At 35.4% G+C, this 22,038-nt stretch overlaps 1 long non-coding RNA gene across 3 annotated transcripts in view; it reads right to left on the bottom strand.

Moving 5' to 3' along the window:
* The window catches only part of LOC309848011, a 105,886-nt gene that overhangs the window by 44,500 nt on the left and 39,348 nt on the right, over nt 1-22,038 (bottom strand). For 2 of the 3 annotated variants that reach the window (XR_014302787.1, XR_014302788.1), the window contains exons 4-5: nt 19,457-19,630; nt 5,570-5,601 (exon numbers count right to left, since the gene is read on the bottom strand). This is a non-coding gene — a long non-coding RNA (uncharacterized lncRNA). The remainder of the gene's footprint in view (nt 1-5,569; nt 5,602-19,456; nt 19,631-22,038) is intronic. The other variant, XR_014302789.1, reaches the window with a different exon arrangement.

Here is a 22,038-nt window from a genome sequence, read left to right as displayed (position 1 = left end):
TAGATTTTTACAGGTTTTCTTGTTAAAATCACTAATGTGTTGGAAAAAGAAGATTTAATAGTAGAAAAAAGAAAGTGTAACAGTATTTTAAAATGTTTGTATTGGAGTTTTACACACTAATAGAAAAGTACATAAATCAGAACTATATTGATCAAATAATTTTCAAAAACATATTCATGTAACCAGTAACTACATCAAGAAATGGAAACCCCCACCTGCTCAGTTATTATATACTCCCCAATGCATCCTACCCTGAACTCTAACACCATAAAATATCCTACCCTGAGCACTAACACCATAAAATAGTTTCATCTGTGTTTGAACTTTATGGAAATGTAGTGATATGATATTTATTTATCAGGTTTATATTTATATTTTAGCACATATATTTATGCTTCTTTCGAGAGTAACCATTATTTTAACCATTAACACCGTAGATTAATTTTGTGTGTTTTTGGACTTTATTGAAATAGAACCATATAGTACATATTCATGTGTGCCTGGTTTCTTTCATATTATGAGTCTAGATTTACTTTTATGAAAAAAATATAATGTTTATAAGACCAGGTTATTTTGTACATTCATCCTCTACAAAGTACGCCTTGTATGAATATACTATAATATGTATGTCCGATTTTATGGCTAATGGATAGATTAGATATAGATATAGATATAGATACAGATATATATTTTTAGTTTTGGTTCATTATTTAGGAATGGTTTAGGAAAATGCAAATTAAAAGTACCATGAGATACCACCTCTTACTCATTAGGATGGCTACTATCAAACACACACACACACACACACACACACACACACACACTCCAAAACAGAAAATAACATGGAAAGAATGTGGAGAATTGAAATCTTTGTGCATTAGTGATTACTGGTGGGATTGTAAAATGGTGTTGCCACTATGAAAAAGAGCATATCAGTTTCTTAAAAAATTAAAAATAGAATTACCACATGATCCAGCAATTCCACTTCTGGGTAAATACCCAAAATAACTGAAAGCAGGATGTTGAAGAAATATTTGTACATCCATGTTTACAGTAGTATTATTCACAATAACTAAAATGTGGAAACAACCAAGTGCCCATTGATGAATGAATGGATAAACAAACTGTGATATATATATAGATAGATACACACACACACACACATGCACACACAAATATATATAATGGATATTATTCAATATGGAAAAAGGAAGAAAATTCTGGCATATGGTACAGCATGAGTGAACCTTGAGGATATTATGCTAACTGAAATAAACCAATCATGAAAAGACAACTACTTATGATTCCACCTATCTGAAGAACTTAGAGTTGTCAAAATCATAAAAAGAAAATAGAAGGGGGGATAAAGGAATAGGGGATTATTGCTTAATAGGCATAGACCTTCAGTTTTAAAAATTACATCTGACCCAAAGTCAATAGAAACTACTTCAGTTATCATCTCCTTTTATGTGGGAAGAAACAATTTCAATGCCAAAATTCAACTTTTTTTAAGCCATGGAGATAAATATTAGGTGATATGCAATAATAACCAATGTTGTCTGGCTGGAAACTTCAGAGAGACATCCATTAATATTTTCAAGAAGAACAAAAGAAAGGAAGAAAGGATGGAAAGAAAGAATGGGAGGAAGGAAGGGGTTAAAATTTGAAGTTATTAAAGTACCATAAATCACTAATTAGAAAACCCACAGTTTTTCATCTTTTAACATTTCTTCATTAAAATAAATCTTATAACTAGTGGCATCTTACCAATCACTCTTGTTCAGGTGGCATGGTTTACATTGACTAGGTGGGTGAAAAAATTACCTATTTTTTCTCTGTGATGTGAATAGATAATGGCAACTCCTTGATATTTTGATTAAGAAACCATTATAGTACAAAGGAGAAACTCATATATGACCCTAGAAGTTCTCTTGAGCTCTTCCTAACAGATCTTTTGATAAGAGCAAGAAGGTACAAACATCAGAATTTGCCAAATGTGTGTCACTCGTTTGGAAGAGAATACCAGAAACAATGGCAGAACATTCTTTTAAGGAATTCCACATCACCAGAGTTTTTGATAGTGAAGCATGGTATTTTAGGGTTAAGAACAAACTTCAATGACTGTGTCAAAAAAGCGATTCTGAAGGGTTTGACTTGGAGTGAGGAGTATTTTAGAAAAACTATAATAAATTTATTTTACTTATATTCTCCTAGTATATAAATTTTGGCATGATAAATAATAAAATACCTAAATATGTCTTGGAGTATGCTTCAAAAGTATAAAATAAAATAGTGATAAGATGGTATCTTATAATAGTTTTTGTATAGTAACTAATAGTAACAGTAATATTGTTACTAATAGTAACAATTTTGTTTCATAATGGCATACAGGATAAGGATGAGCCTTAAGATCGAGGACAACATAGATTCAATGAAATATGACATAATAAAATGTACTTCTTCTTAGAATTACTCATGAGGAGATATGCACAAAAAGGGGACATATGACAAAATATTAATATATGTGTATATGCATATGCTTATAAGGAAAATGGTAACTTCTTATTTTCAGAAAAATTATAGAGTCACATTCATTTACCACTAAGTAAATAGTTTATTATTTTAGAAAATGAGGGCCATAAAAAAGCTTGGATTGGTCTTGTTTTATAAGTTGGTGTTCCAATATGCTATATTTTAAAAAAATATTTTATCGTCTTCAAATTGGTTTTGGTACATATTAGAAGAGAATTCTATCTGGAGAAAAACATAAATCTTGTAACTATGTCATTTTATGTAAACATGTTAAATATTTTATTCTGTTTTGTATCTTCTGGCGATAGATACAAGTTATATTAGCAAAAGAAGATTTAAATAAATCTTTCTGTCATTAGGTTAAGCCCCACAAAACTGAAAGAAAATATCTCCATGTTTTTCATGTTTTTTATGACCCTTGTGTGCAATAAGATGCCTGTTTCTAAGCAGCACTGTTAAACAGAATAAGAGTAATTATTATTGACACATAATGTAATTACCAATAATGTATTGGGTTCAAATGAAGAGAAGCATTTTAATCTTCACATGAAGCGATTGATGTGTTTAGCTCCCATTTGTGTTAATGGCAAGTATTCCCATGAATCTCAGTGTCAGCAGAAGACAAATATACTCTAAAGAATCCTCATCAGAAATTCAAGCTGTTTTATTCAGCAGAAAGAAGAACTGAGCTCCCGGAGAAAGATCTATTTTTTTAAATGAAAAGAGATTTCTACTCCATAGAGCATAACCAAAGACTCCCTGCCCTTCCAAACATGTCCAGTGCACTGTTTTTTCCTAGAGAGAGTCCTTTCAGGCTTCCTGTTATATGAAGTGAAACCTCCCTCTGAAAAAATAAATCATTTGAGCAGAATTATTGCCAAATACGTGCTTTTTGAAGATTCCAGAAAAATGGAAACTTCTGTGTATAAAACTGGAGATAGGAAAAGATAATTATCTCTAGACCATGAAAATCCTCTATTTTTTCCTCTACATTCTCTGCTGGAAATGAAAGAATAATTATTTTCCTAATATTCAGAGAACTTAAGCGTTAGAATAAAAATGTAGCTTTCTAGATATCCTCCTTAGTGTAATTTTTATAAACCCAAATTTCACTCAAGTTATTTTCTATCTTTAGAGCAATGAAACGCGGTGCCTGGGTGGCTCAGTGGGTTAAAGCCTCTGCCTTCAGCTCCTGTCATGGTCTCAGGGTCCAGGGATCAAGCCCCACATCAGGCTCTCTGCTCAGCGGGGAGCCTGCCTCCCCTTCTCTCTCTGCCTGCCTCTCTGCCTACTTGTTACCTCTCTCTGTCAAAATAAATAAATAAATAAATAAATAAATAAATAAATAAATAAATCTTAAAAAAAAAAAAGAGCAAAAAAAATCAGTAATTTTAAGCCATACCCAAACTGACTTAATGACTAACTCAAGCAAATATTTAAAATAAAAGAGCTTGATTCAATTTAATTAATTACTATAGCTTCAATGATCTTCAAAATAAAAATACAACTACAACCACCACCACCAACAACATCCCTTCTTACTTTAAGATGCTTCAGGGAAACATTTTATGAATAGATTAAAATTATGTGTAATGAGTATGTTGTTTCCCTGTGAGTAAAACAATGCTTCTAAAGTATCCCCAAAGATTGGTAAAATATGTTGTGGCATATTTAAATAACAAAATACTGAAGAATATCTTATAAGAGAATATTTAAATATCTTGGGAAAACATCTATCCCTTTATTAAAGACTGAAAAAACACAAATTAATATGAAAAAATGAGATTTGCTTCAATGTGTAACATCAAGTATAACAGTGTATATAATTATCTCTAAATTTGGAAAAAATTTGGGAGAAATTTGAAGTACACTAAACTATTAAAAGAGCCTGTGGTGTTGGGAGCTTCCTTCCATCTGCTGGGTGGGATGCTGCCCAAGCCATTAATGGCTGGATAAAAAATAAAGCTGATCAGATTAAAAAAAAAAAAAAAAAGCCTATGTTGAACTGGTGGGATTACAGGGGATTTCCTTTTTTGTCGGTGTGCCTTTCCATATTGCATGAGCCTTATACATTTAAGAAGCTCCTACTGTAATCATCAAAAGAATGCCTTAAAATAATCTAGTGTAGGTGAAATATGTGTTTGTGGTACATATTTACACATGTAATACAGTTTATTAACATAGTTTTGTTGGATACAGTACAAAAATGGATTTTATATGCAGTAATCCCCAACTAAACGATCATATTTCAATGAACAATCCTCAATGTTGCAGTATCACTGCTTCCCTTTTGAATTAAAAAATTCCCAGCTAATATCAGGTAACATAATTATCTTATGTAACACTAGATATAAAAATGTCCAAATATTTTGAAAGAAGTATAAACATAACCTTTCAAAGTATAGGAAGTAGGCTATGCTGCTCACTTGTTTATTAAGCAGTGCAAATGAAAGGACAGAGAATTAACTGATTTCCTCTAAGATTAGATAAAGTGAATTTTACTTGCAAACATATCTAGCTTGCCTTCCATTTGAGAGATGTTTCAAGTTGATTAGTGAAACTACAATATCAATATAACAGCCTCTATTGCAAAGCTTTCTGAATCCTATTTTTAAAGACTTAAGCTATGTATCTTTATTAACTTGGTCAGTCTGTTCTGAGACTATGATACTAGAGACCACATAAAAAATGTAATAATTAGAAAATACTTTCTAAGTTTGAGCTGGCCAGAAAATTTCCTTATTTAAAATAGGGAATATTAGGGGCACCAGGGTGTCTCAGTGGGTTAAAGCCTCTGCCTTCAGCTCCGGTCATGATCCCAGGGTCCTGGGATCAAGCCCCACATCAGGCTCTCTGATCAGCAGGGAGCCTGCTTCCTCCTCTCTCTCTCTGCCTGCCTCTCAGCCTACTTGTGATCTTTATCTGTCAAATAAATAAATAACATCTTTAAAAAAAATAGGGAATATTATACTTTTGCAATAATTTGGTAATGTTTCTCTGGAAGACAAAGGGAGGCAAAATATAAACTTACACTTACAATGTCTATCCACTAGTGGCAAATCTTCTCACCTAAGGAAAAAAAAAAGATTGAGGGTTGAGAGGGTAAAGTTATATCTCAATGCAATTACATGGTGTCAAAGAAATGTGGGAGCATAAAATTTTTAAATGGCTCTACTAATGCTATCTGAACAATAACATGCAAGTGAAATCAGTAATTCTTCCAAAGAAACAACTATGGTTCTCGCTCATGTGAAGGTGTGGTAAGAACAAAAATTTTACACAAAGCCAAGTTCATTAATTATGATGTTGGGAGAAGGACAGAGTTGCGCAGGAAATTTCATAAAATTATGGAACAACTTATCTAAAAGACCTTCAGATGAATTGTAGATATAATGTGATATTGTGGAAAAAACACTGGACTAAAATTGGAAGATGGACTCTTTCAGCTATTAATTAGCTAGATAGATCTGCCCTCTCTTTGGACCTCTAACCTGTGAGATATGATTTAGAAATTCTATTTTCCATTGGAAAATAATGCCACCATGTGAAATAATTATTGTCCTTTGGTGTCCTACATACAGCTGGGAAGTATTTACCCATACTAAAAACTCTATTTGGGATATATTTTAGATTTTTCTTCCCTTAAAGATCCATTGTGACATGCAATATAAAGTAAAACTGTTCTTCAGCTCAATATAAAAATGTAAGCTAAGACTATTTTCCATTCGTAGTGCTGTGGGATAGGGGGAGACCATGCAGTGAACTAACAAATTTCCTGCAAGATAGATGTAGTGTCATATCACTTACTAAAAACAATTATTCTTTGATGCCACAATTTCAAAAGGCCAGGAAATTACTGAGCAATTAAAATAAGAAGAGGGCACAGTTATAATATTCATGGCAATAGGGAGCAATATTTTTTCATTAAAAAAATCCATTAATTTTATCAAAACCACCATGAGTTCTGTTCATTTCAGGTCATGTAATGGCTGCCTTTTACATGCCACACAACGTGCTAGGCTTTGGAAACACAATAGTGATTTCATAGTCAAATAAAGAGGAACACATCCAGTTACCCAAGGTGCATTGACTGTGCGTATTTATATTTTCTCTCCATCAAAGCATTCTAAAATGGACAAAGAAAATGATTACCTGATTGAAGGTAATAATGGATGACAAATTTGAATACATTTTACAGGAAGAAGTCAAATGGAGGAGGAGCACCTGCGTGACTCAGTTGAGCATCTAACACTTGGTTTCAGCTCAGGTCATTGTCTCAGGGTCATGAGATCCATCCCCAGGTCAGGCTTGTACTCAGTGGGGAGTCTGCTTGAGATCCTCCCTCCCTCCCCCCTTACCCCTCTTCCCTCTAAAATAAATAAATTATATATATATATATATATATATATATATATATATATATATATATTTTAAAGAAGGTGGATAGGGGAGGTGTAACTAACTGCACACAGAAGACATGCTATAGGGTGCAAAGGGCACACTGGTGAGAAGCGGCAAAGTTCCACATTGAGAACGCCCAACGTAGTGGAAGTCAGGGATGAATGATGAATGCCAAGGATAAAAACAGGAAGATGCAGGTCAAGTCCACACAGTAGTGAGCCAAACTTCTCTAAGCCAGGAACGTGCTGAAATCCAGCGATCATACCATGCACATGTACAACTGTACCACAGGGGGTGAAAGTATTACCCTTTGATTTCTCTAAGAAAGCCTTCCTATATGGGCAGCACACATCTGATCACCTTAAGGTGAAGTGACCAGTCTACAAGGTTGATCCCTATACGGAGTTTCAACCAGCTTTCCGGAAGTCTTTTTCTTATGTAGGCATAGATAGCCTCAGATCATCAGGATTTGGAAGAAGCTTCTATAATAAAAGAGAGGAGGGAGACCAGACAAATGAAAAAACCAAACAAGTTTTGTGAAGGAAAAAAAAGAAAAAAAGAAAAAAATAGTTAAGGAAACAGACCAAAATCTTTAAAAATAATTCATTAGTACTTCAGATAAGCAAAGATATTATATTCCTGAAATCAGAGTAAAAGGGAATAATTAGAGAACAAAAAGAGAAATATTAAACTTTATTAAAACTTTAAAGGATACAAAATTTAAAAGAAGAATTCAAGAGGTTTAAAACGTTAAAAAGATAGAACTCAGGGAAGTGTATGGAAGTAATATTTAACAGAGATAAATCCTCAACTATAAGGAAAGAAATTCAGGAGAAACTATCTGAATTTTGTAAATGAAGAAATGTCAGGCTACGCATATTACTTAGAACAAGCAAAAGACATGAATATGCTGCCTCTGTGTGTCAGACCTCAAGACTAGGAAGAATGGGGAAGGGAACCATTATTAATATTTTTATATGAAACATTTAGTGTTTTAAAAATACACTTGCGGCGCAGCTGGGTGGCTTAGTGGATTAAAGCCTCTGCCTTCGGCTTAGGTCATGATCTCAGGGTCCTGGGATGGAGCCCCACATCAGGCTCTCTGCTCAGTGGGGAGTCTGCTTCCCCTTACCCCGGTCTCTCTGCCTACTTGTGATCTCTGTCTGTTAAATAAATAAATAAAATCTTTATAAAAATATAAATAAATAAAAATACACTTGCATTATTTCACAAATGTGAACTTTCAATAAAATGAGCAAACTTCTTTTTGGAATGTATTAATATAATTAGACAAATTGGTGATTCAAAAATTGTAGAACATACATTGAAAAAAAAAAGAAAAGAACATTCTAAGGATCTGGAAATTTCTGTAGTGGTCGAAGAGCAATTACTGAAAAAAGACAGTAACAGAACAATTTATGTTCTCCTCTGTTAGGAGGGCAGTGGGCATTCCTTCCACTTGCGCCAACATTTCACTCTGATGTGAAATGTTCTCCACCCAGCTTCATCGTTAATGTCTCTAATAAAAAATGACATAACCTATTCAAATTTCTTCCAGCTTCTGCACTTTTACAGCTGACTGTCTACTGGACATCTTTTCTTGGATGTCACCAAGGCACCTCAGAATCATCATGTCCAAAACGGAACTCATGATATTCATTGTCTCCCCCCCATCCCCCCGCCACGACTTCCTCAAACATTTTTCTTCCTGGTGGATGGATTCTCCAACCACACTGCAGAGCCAGCCAGAAACTGGGGGACTCTCTTGGTCAACTCTCTTGGTCAACTCTTCTCCATTTCTCCCCACAACCTGTCACCAAGACCAGTTGATTTTTCAACAGATCTATCATCTCCTCAACAGATCTATCATTCCCATGTATGCTAGCCCTGCCTTATTTCAAGCATGGCCAAATACAAAAACTAAGTCTTTTATTTAATGGAAAAACATTGACTAGAACAAGGATAATAGAGAAGGAGGGTGATTACTTCATCTGGAAGTTAGAAGAAACTTGGACTCACCATCAACAAGAGGATACCACATTTTATACTAAGTCAGAAGGAACTATGAGTTTTGGAAGCATTTCTTACATATATTCTTCAAATTGTTTCCAGGACCTTCTGGCATGTGTTTCATCAGCTATTGTTTCATTTTATTGAAATGCTTATAATATTATGGAAGTTATATATTGTAAGAAAACAAGGTAGTCACATAGTCAGATATATATTTTGGTTGGTGATGGTGATGATGGAAAATAGAATAAACACCAATTTCTGAAATGTTGTAATACATTTATTTAGTGCCTGACTCTGTAGGTAGAAGAAAATTAGCTTTCAAAAGTAAATCTTGTCATTCCCCAATTTTTTTTTTTAAGGTGGGAGACTCTTTCTCTGCAGTAGAGAAATTCAATGCTCCTAGGCTGAATTGGCAGAATATCTCATTTTCGTGGAAATTTCCAAGTCTCCAGAGAAAGGTTTCTAACATCGTCCAATCAGTACACTCTCAAGTGGTTCTACTTGCCCGAGATTAAAATATGGAGAACATTAGGACAGAAGTTCTTGGGAAGCTTGTCACTTTCACTGACTATCTTTTCTTGCATGCTATCTACTCCCCAAGAACTGAAAAGCAGAATTCATAGTAGTGGCAGGATGAAAAGACAGCTCAAAGAAGGGGGAAAAAAAAATCAATGGGAAAAAAATCAATGTGAAAGTTGTAAAAGCTATACCAATTAGCTCTCTAATATATGGCCTTTTGAAGTGCCAAAGAGCATTTCTAAGTGCTACTTTTTATTTTTATTTGAATAGACTCACTGCTAATGGTACGGAAGCAATCATGTGAAACCAAAAAGACTAAACCCTAAAAAGAGCCTTCAGAAGCTAAAGAAGTATTTATAGTCTATACGATGGGTCCTTTATAGTCACACCCAGTTTTTCTTGCTTCCTGTGAATTACCTTTCAATATATGTTGACATATGACACTCAGAGCATGTTTTAATCTCTTGAATAGGGCAAAAGAACAAAATAGATACCATAATTTGTAACTTTTCCTGATATGTTAGAATACATTCATATTCTCTTACTCAAACATTATCACTAAGGTGTTTAAATTCCCAGAAAGAGTACTTTGGGTACATAGAAATAATAAGAATGGATACTTTATGATTACCATTATTTAATCCCTTTGGGTTCTCTAATTTCTGATGAAGACTACAGTGAAAATATTGGAGGAATTTCTGATGAAGACCATAATGAAAATATTGAAGGAGATCATGCTCCTTACCCACTGTGAAGAATTTATTTCCCACTGACTGACACCCTTACAGAGATGAGAATAAGTTGAAAAAAAAATCCTTGGGATAATAAGTCATGGTCAGTTTTTAAGTAACAGCAGCATTTATTTAGACAATTTTTATCAGACCCCATTGCTGTTCTAAATGTTTGTTAGCTCTTCAGTTCCCCTAATCCTCACAACTACCCTGTAAAGCAGGAGTATCATTATGATCCTCATTTACCGATGAGAAAACAGGGGCACAGGGAGAGTAAATAATTTGCCCAGAGTCATAGGAGTAAGTGACACAGTGGTGATTCCTCCCGGGTTGCTTGGTAATATGCTCTTCAACACTCTGCCCCTTTTCAGTAAAACATCCTTTGGTGGCTAAGTGTTGTAGGACATCATTTAGGGGGGAAGCATTAAAGCAGCATGCTGACAGCAACTTTGTTCAAAAGTCTTTGGATTCTAGATCACTAAATTAGAAATAATAGAGATGATCAAAATCCAAAATCCTCTTTTTGCTATTTATCCCTGTATCACAGAAGTGACAGGCAGAGAGCAGGCATTAACTATCTGTTGCAGAATTAATTAAATAGGGAAGCCCAGCTAGTCTATCATAAATATAATAAAGGATATCTTATCCCTCTCCAACTCTCTTCTGCTGTGTCTTGAGACTGAGTAGGGTTACAGCTTAAGTGGGAGGAAATATGTATATATGTTATATAAACATATTTAAATAAATAAATATTATATAAATATATATATAATTATATATTTCATACAGTGATTAGACTTAGAGAAGATGGTTAACTGACAGCCATGATTACAGATGGTAGCCTTGTCTTTTTTTTTTTTTTTTTTCTTAAAAGGGGATGTTCACTGTTTTGGAGGTATACTTTATAGTGTTAAGAAAGAAGATACATTTCTCTTGTTTATTAAAGAATTTCATTATGAAAGGATGATTCATGTTATCATGACCTTTCAGTATCTATTGAAATAAATCACTTGACTCTAAATTTATCCTTGTTATGATAATAACAAAAAATTAATAGTAATGTATTTCTGGATGTTAAGTAAGCCTTGCATTCTTAATAAACTCTCCTGTGTAAGGCTATATTAGTCTGATGGATTCCATGTGCTAGTATTTTATTTAGGACATCTGCATCTATGGTAATGTTTTCTTTTGCTGGGTAATAATATGGATAGCACCAGAATAATGTTTCTTTGATGATAGAATTTTTATCTATGACAACTCTTGATTAGTGTGCTTTGGAAGTCATTGTTTGACCGTCCGACATAGTTATGGCTCTATTTCATTTCTTAATGTCCTTGAAAAATAGTAAATTGTATTTTCATAGAAAATTTTTAATTTTTTTCTGCATTTTGAAATATATGTGTTTTACAACACTGTTCCCTCCATTTAAAAAATCTTCCTCCTATTCCTTGAATATTATGCATTTTTTTTGACTTTACTTAAGAATTTCTTATCATGCACTTCCCTTTTTTAGATATATTAGGGTTTTGGATTTTTTTTTAAGACTTTATTTATTTATCATTTTAGAGAGATGGGGAGGGGTAGAGAGAAAGAGAGAATCCCAAGCAGGCTCTACAATGAATGTGGAGCCTGACACGGGTCTGGAGCTCACAATCCTGAGATCAGGATCTGAGCTGAAATCAGTTCAGACACTGAACTGAATGAGCCACCCTTGTGCTCTTAGGGTTTTAGATATTTTAATGTCCATTTGAAGGCACCAGGGCTTGCTTCATTTATAAATGCTATTTCTTTATTTTCCTTCTAATTTTTGCTCATCATTATCCATATCTTCTGTTTTCCTTTTTTTTCTTTAAATGTTCTTAATTCTTAAATTCATTATTTAGTTTCATAAATCATCTCAATGATAGAAGCTTTTAAAGATTTAAATTTCCCTTTGAGGACAGCTAGATTATATCACAACTTCTGACATTTTATTATATTACATTTCACATATTCTTAGTTTATGGCTTATTTTGACATAATAATCTTTAAAAGAGCATATTAATTTTCTCAAGTGTTTGAATTTTAGAAATGATCCTTTGCTTTTAATTTCTATGGTTGCTGAATGGTAGTTAGAGAACATGTCTTTTTAAAATTCTCTGTTAGAGAATGAGTTGAAATCATACTCTGCCTGTGTATTTCTATGTACTTAGTACATAGTACATCATCATAGATTTTTTTTTTATCATAGATTTTTATAGGTTACCCACACACAGTTCATGTACTTCATTTTCTTTTTAGGGTAAAGTGGTTATATATATTATATTATATAATCATATATCATCTTGATGACATTATCTAGATCATTTATACCAGTTAACAGTTTCTGAATCTCAGAGTCGGTGGTGGGTACTCTTTTGTAAAAGATACATAAAATGTACTCATAAAATATTACATACAAATTCAAATAGCTCCTGGCTCTTCTGAAAGAAAATCATAGATTCCTTTATGTCCACTGGCCATTATGAAGAACCTCTGCTCTGTAATTTAATTATTTATATGATATCTGTTTTAAGCAGTAAAAGCCAGAAAAAAAATACATTAAAATTTCCAATTATGGTACAGAGTTATCAGACCCATTTTGTACTTCTACTAATTTGGGCTTATATACATGGATACTACATGGGTGTTGCATAAAGACTGGTATATTGTGACTTCTCTGGCACTAGCACCTGATATCAATAAACAGTACCCCTTTCCTTCTGTTTAGGATTCTCTTACATTCATTTATTTGTATTAATTTTATGTTGCTCATTTTCTCTAACTTAATGAATTTGAATAGTGTTTTACTTGAGTTTGTTGTAAATTTTATGTATAATCATAGTGTGCAAATTTATCTGCTCATTTCCAGTATGTAAGTCTGATCTCTATATTTTTAATCTCATTGCACTGAATTGTTTATGTAATATTAAATAATGATGACAAAACTAGGTATCTCTTTAATTGTGCCGATTTTAATGGATTCGTCTTATTATTTACTATAAATTTAACAGTAACTTTCACTTTGAAATAAGCATTCTTTATTCTGCCAAAATTATTAGTATACATTCAGAGTAGTTAATTAGCCTCCTACCAATTTTTCTTGACTTCTCTCCCTCTTTTTTGTTTCTGAACTCTGACTGAATGCATTACTGTAGTTTCACTTTTTGATTTATAGAAAAAGGAGCACTTGTCTTTCTGCTCCTCTGCCCCCTTTCCTCAAATATCCAATCACCACTGCTACGAACTAGAAACAAAAGCAATTCAATGTACTTCCATTATCAGCAATTTCTGCTTCCCTCAATTCTACGTGAATCATGGTATATCGATACATTACTCAAAGACAACACTGCAGTTGACATTATTGATATTACATATGAATGAGGGAGTGATTCGATTGAGAGCATGGGGTTATGTTTGATAACCCACAAAACTCTTCCTGATGCAGCACATGAGAAAACAATAGAGTGTCTGGATAGTTCCCAAAGATGCTGAATAATTTTCCCTGCCTAGCAAAATAGCCTTTTGTTTACCCTGCTCTTAATAAACTCCTCTGTATGAAAGGCACATCGAATTGGGAGAACGCACAAAGCAGATAATGAAATCTCCAGGTGTTTGAGTTTGAAGGCTGTTCTTTATGTTATTGCTTGTTTTGCAGGTAGTCGTCTAAGTTTTAAATGTTCAAGATAAAATTATCACTTAGAAGACCTAATTTTAAGAAAAACTAATTTCTTCAGGCATATAGTGAGGTTGTCCTTATGTTAATAATGTGAAATGTGACCAGTGTCACTTTTAAAAGTATGGCTTATGTCCTTTTCAGATAAAGGAATAACACCCAATATGGCATTTTTTGTAAAAGGGTAATTATTAGATTATAAGCTTTTTGCTGGTAAAGACTTAAGGAGTATAATTTTTTTTTATCATAATGCTTTTCATTTTGTAGAAAATCAATGTGTAGTTATTAAATTATTTCTCCTTCTTTTGCTTAATACTAATGTATTCTAGAGTCAATAAATGATTTTTAACCACTCTTTGGCTTATCTTTGGTGTCCTAGAATTTTTTGGTGCCCTTATATAGATCAACAAAAAAAATATGAAGGAATATTGCCTTGTAGTTTGAAAGGCTTACAGAGTTAATGTTGAGTTCATTGTTATTTAGTTATTTGAAAACATGTGGTATATAATAACACTTTTTTATTTTTTGAATGACTGGTGTATTTGTCTCAGAGAACAAAATATCCTGAGAAGATTCCTGCCCCCCCCCCCACCCCTCATTGATTCCTTCTGAGATGGAAAGCCAAGGTTGCTTCCAGAGTAGGCAAGAGAGCATCCAACCCACTGAGCTCTGAGGGTTTTAAAAGCAGGATGCAAACAGGTATTTGAGCTGCATTACGCTAAAATTTATAAGCTACGGGAAAGAATCAATGAGAATTTAGGGTTTCATTTTAAATTTTTTCCAGCTTAGGTTGTAATGGACTCTGAACAGATCCTGTAATAGCTTGTCCTGCTGTTCCACAAGGTGTCTGAGCATTAATATTATGGGTAAAAGGAATTTTTATAGTAATATCACGACATGTGAAGGCAGTCTATCAAGTGCATACAATAGGTCCAAGTTTTAACAGTTAACATTTGAGGACAACACTTCCCAGGATTGTCTAATTGTCCATCATCCTCATAAACTCTGTCACCTTCTGTGTTTTTCAGTTCAGTGCCTTGCCATATGTAAATGAAGGGAAGCAGGAATTGCAGAGATGAAGGTTTTTTTTGTTTTTTTTTTTTTTTAACAATTTTTTTAAAGTAAGCTCTACATTAAACATGGGGCTCAAACTCATGACCCCGAGATCAAGAGTCACACACTCTACCAACTAAGCCAGCCAGGTTTCCTCAGAGATGAAATTTAAATCCAGGCCTGTTTGATGCTAAGTCTGTGACTTCTCTAGTGCCTCATGCTGTGCAGAGAAACTATAACTGTATGCCGTTTATTAATCTGAACAACTTTTTTTTTCTCCAGGAATTTTTATTTTTACTAGTTTTTATTCTAGTTTTTTTTAAAACTAGAATTGATAAAAATACTTTCCCTCTCTTTTCTTTCTGCCACTGTCTAGACTCTGATGAACACAGGAATTAACATAAAGTTATCCACCAAGTGTCAGAAAAGAGTGTAAATAACACACAGCTTTGAGTGCCTGCCAGTCAGCTCTCAGGAGGCAGCTCTCCATTTAGCCATATTCCAGGTTATCTCTGGTGATTGTTTCTTCCATCCTCTGGCAGTAACAGGTGATGAATGAACGAGTTTACCCCATTACTCTCTGGACAAGTATTGAAATGATTAAATTTAAAGTCTTCATCAAAACTATTTTTCATAAAAATTAATCCTTGCGATTATTATTACAACTATTATGCACTGAGTGCCTGCTAGATTGCCAACAGTTTATAACACCCATAAAAATACAACCAGAAGATATTGTTAAAGATTGTTAAAAAAACGCAACTTTTTTTTTTTTTTTTTTTTTTTTAATACCCGGTTTACAGACGGGGCACCTGAAGCTCAGAGAGGTCAAACCTCTGTGCCATTGCACATCACTAGTTCATGTTTCAACACGAATTCAAGTCCAGAGCTGCCTATTGTGAAACATATGCACTTTTCACTTTACTCTGTTGCCTGTCAACCAAATAAATAAAATGTAGGCATGAGCCATCAGGGGAGGGAGTTAAGTCAGGCAGCTCTCTATTCATATAGCTACTTTCCAGCTGCACTTCACGACGTCTCATATGTATAATCTCATTTAATTCACAGATTCTACCAAAGCTGAGGCCAAGACAGTATGGAGGGAGAATGCAGAAAGACAGAGTGAAAGGAAAGTGCCTGTTTTGTGTGGAAGCACCAAGGGAAAGAAAGGTCACATTGCCAGCTGGTGCTATGCTGTCTGTCATCAGGTTTTATAATATGGTGTAAACACTGGGGTCTGTGACACTGAACAAGGAGGGAATAGCTTATTACCTCCCAAAATAGCACAAATGCCAAGCAAGTTTAAGTGGCTTAGCCTCGGGAAATTTCTCCATTCTCCAACAATGTAAGGTCACATTAAATTATTTAGAGACGTAAGGCTTGACTGTATCAAAAAGCTAAACCTCGGTGCATTATTTTGATGATTGTTGATTGAGGACTTGCTGTGCTCTTGAGTTCAGATTTCCTAAAGAGGCCTAATATTAAATCAGTTGTTGAATTATGAAAAAATAAACACAACATCTTATTAAAGGAAAACTGAACTATACATGTATTAGTGAAAAACCTACTTGGCATAATCCTCTGAATTTAAAATAAAGAAGCTGTCTCCCAGGCAAAGGTTGTCATTCCGTAGGGAAGACTTGAAATGAAATTATAAATCCCCAAACAGAGATTTTATTAGAGTGGAAAACCTGACAGAATCATAACCACGGAAGCAGAATAGCAAAGGCTACGATGAGCACTGGCTCTCTTAGATTTTTAAACAATTAGGACAATAGAGAGAAGAAAACATTAATTAATAATTTTATGTGTACTCATGGATTTCTCACTAAAGTGGTTATATTTTCCCTTTGTAAAATTAATTTTGATAATTCTGCTTGAGAAGCTATTTGTTAAAAAAAAAAGAAAGAAAACTCTGAATAAAGTTTCTAACTTGAGAAAACTTTTCTATCTAACCAAAATGCCCATTTTTCAGAATATTTATAAAAAAAAACAAAACTTCCAAACTCAGTCTTCAAAAAATCTGTGATATTTCCTTCAAAAAAGGGAAGAGGTTGCTTATGCAATATCCATGTCTTCACTTCTATTATCCATCCGCCACCTACCTATCCCTCTTACCTAAGGGCAGTGCTGCTCAAACCTCAAGCAGTGGGATCCCATGTTTGAATACAATTGTGTCAGAGACCAGATACATAAATCAAGGGCAAGGTCAGCCAGAGAGTTGAAGACTGGAAGCTGTGAATAGGGAACAAAGCCCACTTCAAATGGTTTCTTCTCCCCACTCAGGAATCCCTAACTCTCCACGGAAACCATGAGAAAAATGCCCCCAACCATATTCTTAACCAGATTTGACTTGTTCAGGTTCCATTCCACTCCATTCTCTGTGGTTAAATGCCTGGTTATGTTTCTAAACTCCTGCCACATGTTGATCTTCAGGAAAAATAACAGATGATCACAATGATAAGCCATAAGTCATTTTTTTTTTCTATTATAGAGTTAACGAGCAATTTTGAAGTTTTTTGGATAAAAAAATGGAATCATAATAGCAGGTATTAATATTATATACAAATACTGTAGTAAGAGGTTATTTTTCAATACTGTATCAGTGAGGGTTCTCCCGAGGAGGGGGGGAATCAATGGTGTGTGTGTGTGTGTGTGTGTGTGTGTGTGTGTGTTGAGACATTTATTTCAAGGAATCGACTTGTGATTGATAGGGCTGGCAAATCTGAAATCTGTCCAGGAGGACTGCAGGCAGGAAGGCCTAAGGTCCTAATCTTGAGGCACAACTTCTTCTTTTTGGGGAAATTTCAGTTTTTGCCCTTAAAGCATTCTACTGATTGGATGGGATCTACCCACGTAATCGAGGGCAATCTTTCTTGAAGTCAAATTATTGTAAATTTCAATGACATCTTCAAAATACCTTTGCAGTAACACCTAGATTAGCTTTGATGAAATAATTGAGTATTGTAGCCAATACATAAAACTAACCATCAAAAATGAAATGTATAATAATTTTCCTTGATATATACACACAAAATAAATGCTAAATAATGTATTTATTTAAAGGAAGTACAATACATTTAATATTTAAAATTTACTGCACTTAACTTTTAAAGTATTTTAAAACAGAAGTTTTAAAACAGAAAAATACTATGCCCTGATAGTTGATCTTTGTTTCATGAAAAATATGACAGGTGAGGAAAAATGTTTTTCATTTTAGGATTTTATTAATGGAATTGTTAAGGTGAGTTCAAAAGCATCTTTTAATTGGTGTCATACAAGCTCATTTCCGTTTTTAAGAATGAAAAGATTTGTGTGCTTGTTCTAATTTGGTTTTACTAGTAAAATCAATATTACTTTTGCTAAATTAGATTTTATATCCTTTTATGTGTTCAGAGTATTACACAACAGTCATATCTCCTATTTGAGACTCCTCTGTTAAAGTATTTACAAAGAACTCTAGATTTTAGTGATGAGTCCAACACTTAAAAACTCCAGGAAACATCACTGGATAATATTCAAATAATTTAATATTTGGTCCTTTTCGAAGGGTTTAGGACATATATCAAATTTCCATGTTTATAGACTTCTTTTATTTCTGACATGGATTATTTCTTAGAACACATCTTATAGGAGTTATATACCTATGCAATTATTCATATTTATTTTATCTGCAAAAATGCCACACTATTCGCAACAAGGTCACAGCACACACATGGGAGGAGCCACTGACAACACTAATTGACGAGACTGAGACCACTTCTCCGTGTTCCTAGTTCAGTTTCCAAATATGTCAGCATCAACCTTCAGCTTTCCATGTCCCTATGTCCTTCTCCTGCTTTTGACATAAGCGGAACTGGGAACGTATTGATTGCTAAGATTTCATTCTCGAGAAAATTAAAATATATTTTCTCTTTTACCTGATTTGTCAACTTAAAAAAAAAAAAACTATGTATTTTTTGGTTTACTTAGTTTTTGTTTTGACACCTCTTTTTCTAAAAGAAGTATTTAATTTATTTATTTGAGAGACAAAGCAAGAGAGAAAGCACACACACACACACACACACACGGTGGGGAGGGGCAGAGGGAGAGGAAGAAGCAGACTCACTGCTGAGCAAGGAAGCCTGAGGACAAGGGCTAGATCAAGGACCCCTGCGATCATGGACCTGACCTGAAGGCAGAACCGCTTAACTCACTGAGCCACCCAGGTGGCCCCTGACACCTCTTTAAAAAAAAAAAAAAATCTTGAGGCAGTTTTAGGATTCCCCACTCCCTTCTCTCTGTGAGGAGATCAGTATTTGTTCAAATAAATAAGTCAACACATTCCCTATAATAACAAAACAATCCTAATTCCTCCCTCCTGTCCCTATATTATTGTCATTTGTTTTACTTGTATGTAAGTCAATCTACAAAAAGGCACAAACTTTCAGTTATAAAGAGATATAATTTCTGGGAATTTAATGTATAGCACGGTGACTATAAAAAATAAGAAAAATAAAAGTTTTTATCTTACCTTCACTTATTTCTTCTTTGATGTTCTTCCTCTCTTTATGTAGCTCCAAATTTCTAATCTATATTACTTTTCTTCTCTCTAAAGAACTTCTTTTCACATTTCAGGCAAAGCAGGTCTGCTAGCTACAAATGTTGGTTCACGGGAGTTGCTTGGGTAAAACCTAAGACTGGCTTCCTACACGGAGGGCAGGAGAGACCTAAGAAAGAGGCTGCCTCTCCAGACCCTTAGGTAGCAGGTTTCACGAGCAAGGGAACTTACTTAATGAGGCTTGTTCCTCGTAAGGTGGCAAGACCCATGTATCTCGACACCCACTCCCCAGAATCTGACACGTTTATAGAGAGGTTCCATAATGGGGTTCCACCACGAATACTGCTCAGATGGCCTCAACGTTTGCTCACTCAAGGCTGCATCGTTGAAGACAGCTGTGTGGATGGGACGCTATTTGCTCACTTCAAAGACTGAGAGGGCACCGGAGCCTCCAATAGCCCCGGGCAAACTGGAGGGTTAAGCTACGGCCATGTTCTGTCCTTGAACTCCCCGGACTCCCCAACCCTCAAAACCGCCTCTTATACCTCTCACACCCCTCCCTTTTCTGTGCACAGCAGGGGCAGCGAGGGCCTCTGCTAGCATGGACAGGGCTCTTTGGCTGCACTGGAGGGAGATACAACAGCAACAATGCAGGTTTGAGCAAGAGAAAACACAGATTAACATAATGATCACCAGAATAAGGAATTTTTGTTGTTGTTCCCACCAAGAGCCCACTGATTTACTGAGTCCTCTAAGCTAGGAGTTGGATTACACAGAGATTTCATTTGTGTCCTCTTGTGATTTAAAGAGAATACGTTATCAGACTCATCAGGTATGAACACATAACCCTCCGTCTCAATAATGATGCAAGTACCTTTTTGGAAGGCAATAATGATGGCCAAGGCCACTCTGTTCTGGAAGACAGCTTTTCCAATTAGAGACCTTTAGTGTCTGGTAAGGACAGGCATTGCCAGCGACCATTTAAGGCTCATCAGTGAATTTTGTAACAGCTTCTATATGTCCTGTCACAATCCTCAAGCCAATGGAGGGGGCAAAAATGGCAGCCAAATGCTCATACCAGTAGAAAACAGAATGCGCCCTCTTTCTTAAGGATAGAGAGCTTGGCAATATTTATTATTGAGGGGCGGATTCTCCTCTGTGCCCAGGGAGAACTGAGGGTGCAGTGCCCCAACCACTCAAGTGTAAGCCAAGGACAAAGATTGTGCCACATAGCCTCTGGGTCCCATTCAGGGTCACCAAAGAACACCTGAGGAGTGATGGGTCACTGCCAAACCACCTGCTATCGTTTAATCTGACAGGATGACCACATCGTTCGAGTGATCTCAATCCTATATTCCTAATACAGTTGAGCTGTTTCTGTTTAAAGCGATTTTTCTGTTCCCAGCACAGGAAAGCCCTGGTACTCAAATGACCATAATCTTTTGGTGAGCCACATGAACTTATCCCAAGGCTGAGTGCACCACCCATGGTTCTGATGGTGGTAGTTTTAGGATCTTCCTAATCAGCAATGGGATGGGCTGCCTGTGTGGTTTGCCAGAAAAGGATTACCCATGCCCACCATTCCCGATCGTGTGTGCCACAGGCCAGTTTTCTGGATCAGAACCGGTAATATCAGATGACTTAGGAGTACAGATTCTAGGTTGTTTCCCTTAATGTACTGTTCTAAACTTTCCAGTCTCCTCCCTGACGTGGTGATACCCACCATGGCAATCTGACAAACTTAGAGAGGGGCAGCTGCCAACAAACCATAACCTTTGGGCTCACTGTAGAAAAGTATTTTCATCAAGTGCCCACCCTGGGATCAGACACTACAGAAGGAGCAAAAGTCCAAAGGTGAAAAGAGAGATATTTAGTAGGAACTTGTGTGGGAAGGTCCTCTTCTTCTGTAGTAATTGTACCTGTGGCATGATCCTTAGACATTAACATGTCCATAGCATTAGAAACTTCACCTAGTTGTGCATCCATACATGTTAGCTGGGGAAGGTAGAACTCAGGCATGAGGAGAGATGGTGGGGTGGGGTATATCTGATTGGCCCTCTTGCATTCTCCCCTCTTGCAATGGTGTGTGTTCTATTCTAGGTATAGGGTGTTTCCAGAGGTCCAGCTTGCAGCAGGACAGTGGGATCCTAGTGGAGACTGAATAGTTGCCCCCTTACACAGGAGTTTAGAAATAACTCATCCATCCCAGTGGGGCATCCCGTTGCAAATTTCAGTAGAATCTCCTTTCCCAGGAGTGATGGACCTGGTATTCTCAGCAGCATAGCATGTTGATCTGATCAGTAGTGAGAGTCTGGCCAATTTCTGTCTTCTGTGACTGCCATACCTTTAAGGTGTTGGGTGAGTTGGCAGTGTTCCCAGTCTGGCATAAGGGGCAACAGACTGTACTGGGTAATCATTCAAATGTAGTGGAGCCTGGACAGTAGTTGAGTCCACTTAGCCAAGTTGGTTTTACCTGTTAGAAATTTAACCTGCTGCTTTAATACTTCATTTTTCCTTTCTACCAACTCTGATGCTTGTAGGTTATAGGAGACACG

This window comes from Mustela nivalis (genome assembly GCF_964662115.1).
Source record: "Mustela nivalis genome assembly, chromosome: 14".
Lineage (NCBI taxonomy): Eukaryota > Metazoa > Chordata > Mammalia > Carnivora > Mustelidae > Mustela > Mustela nivalis.
This window is presented reverse-complemented; position numbering and strand designations above follow the sequence as displayed.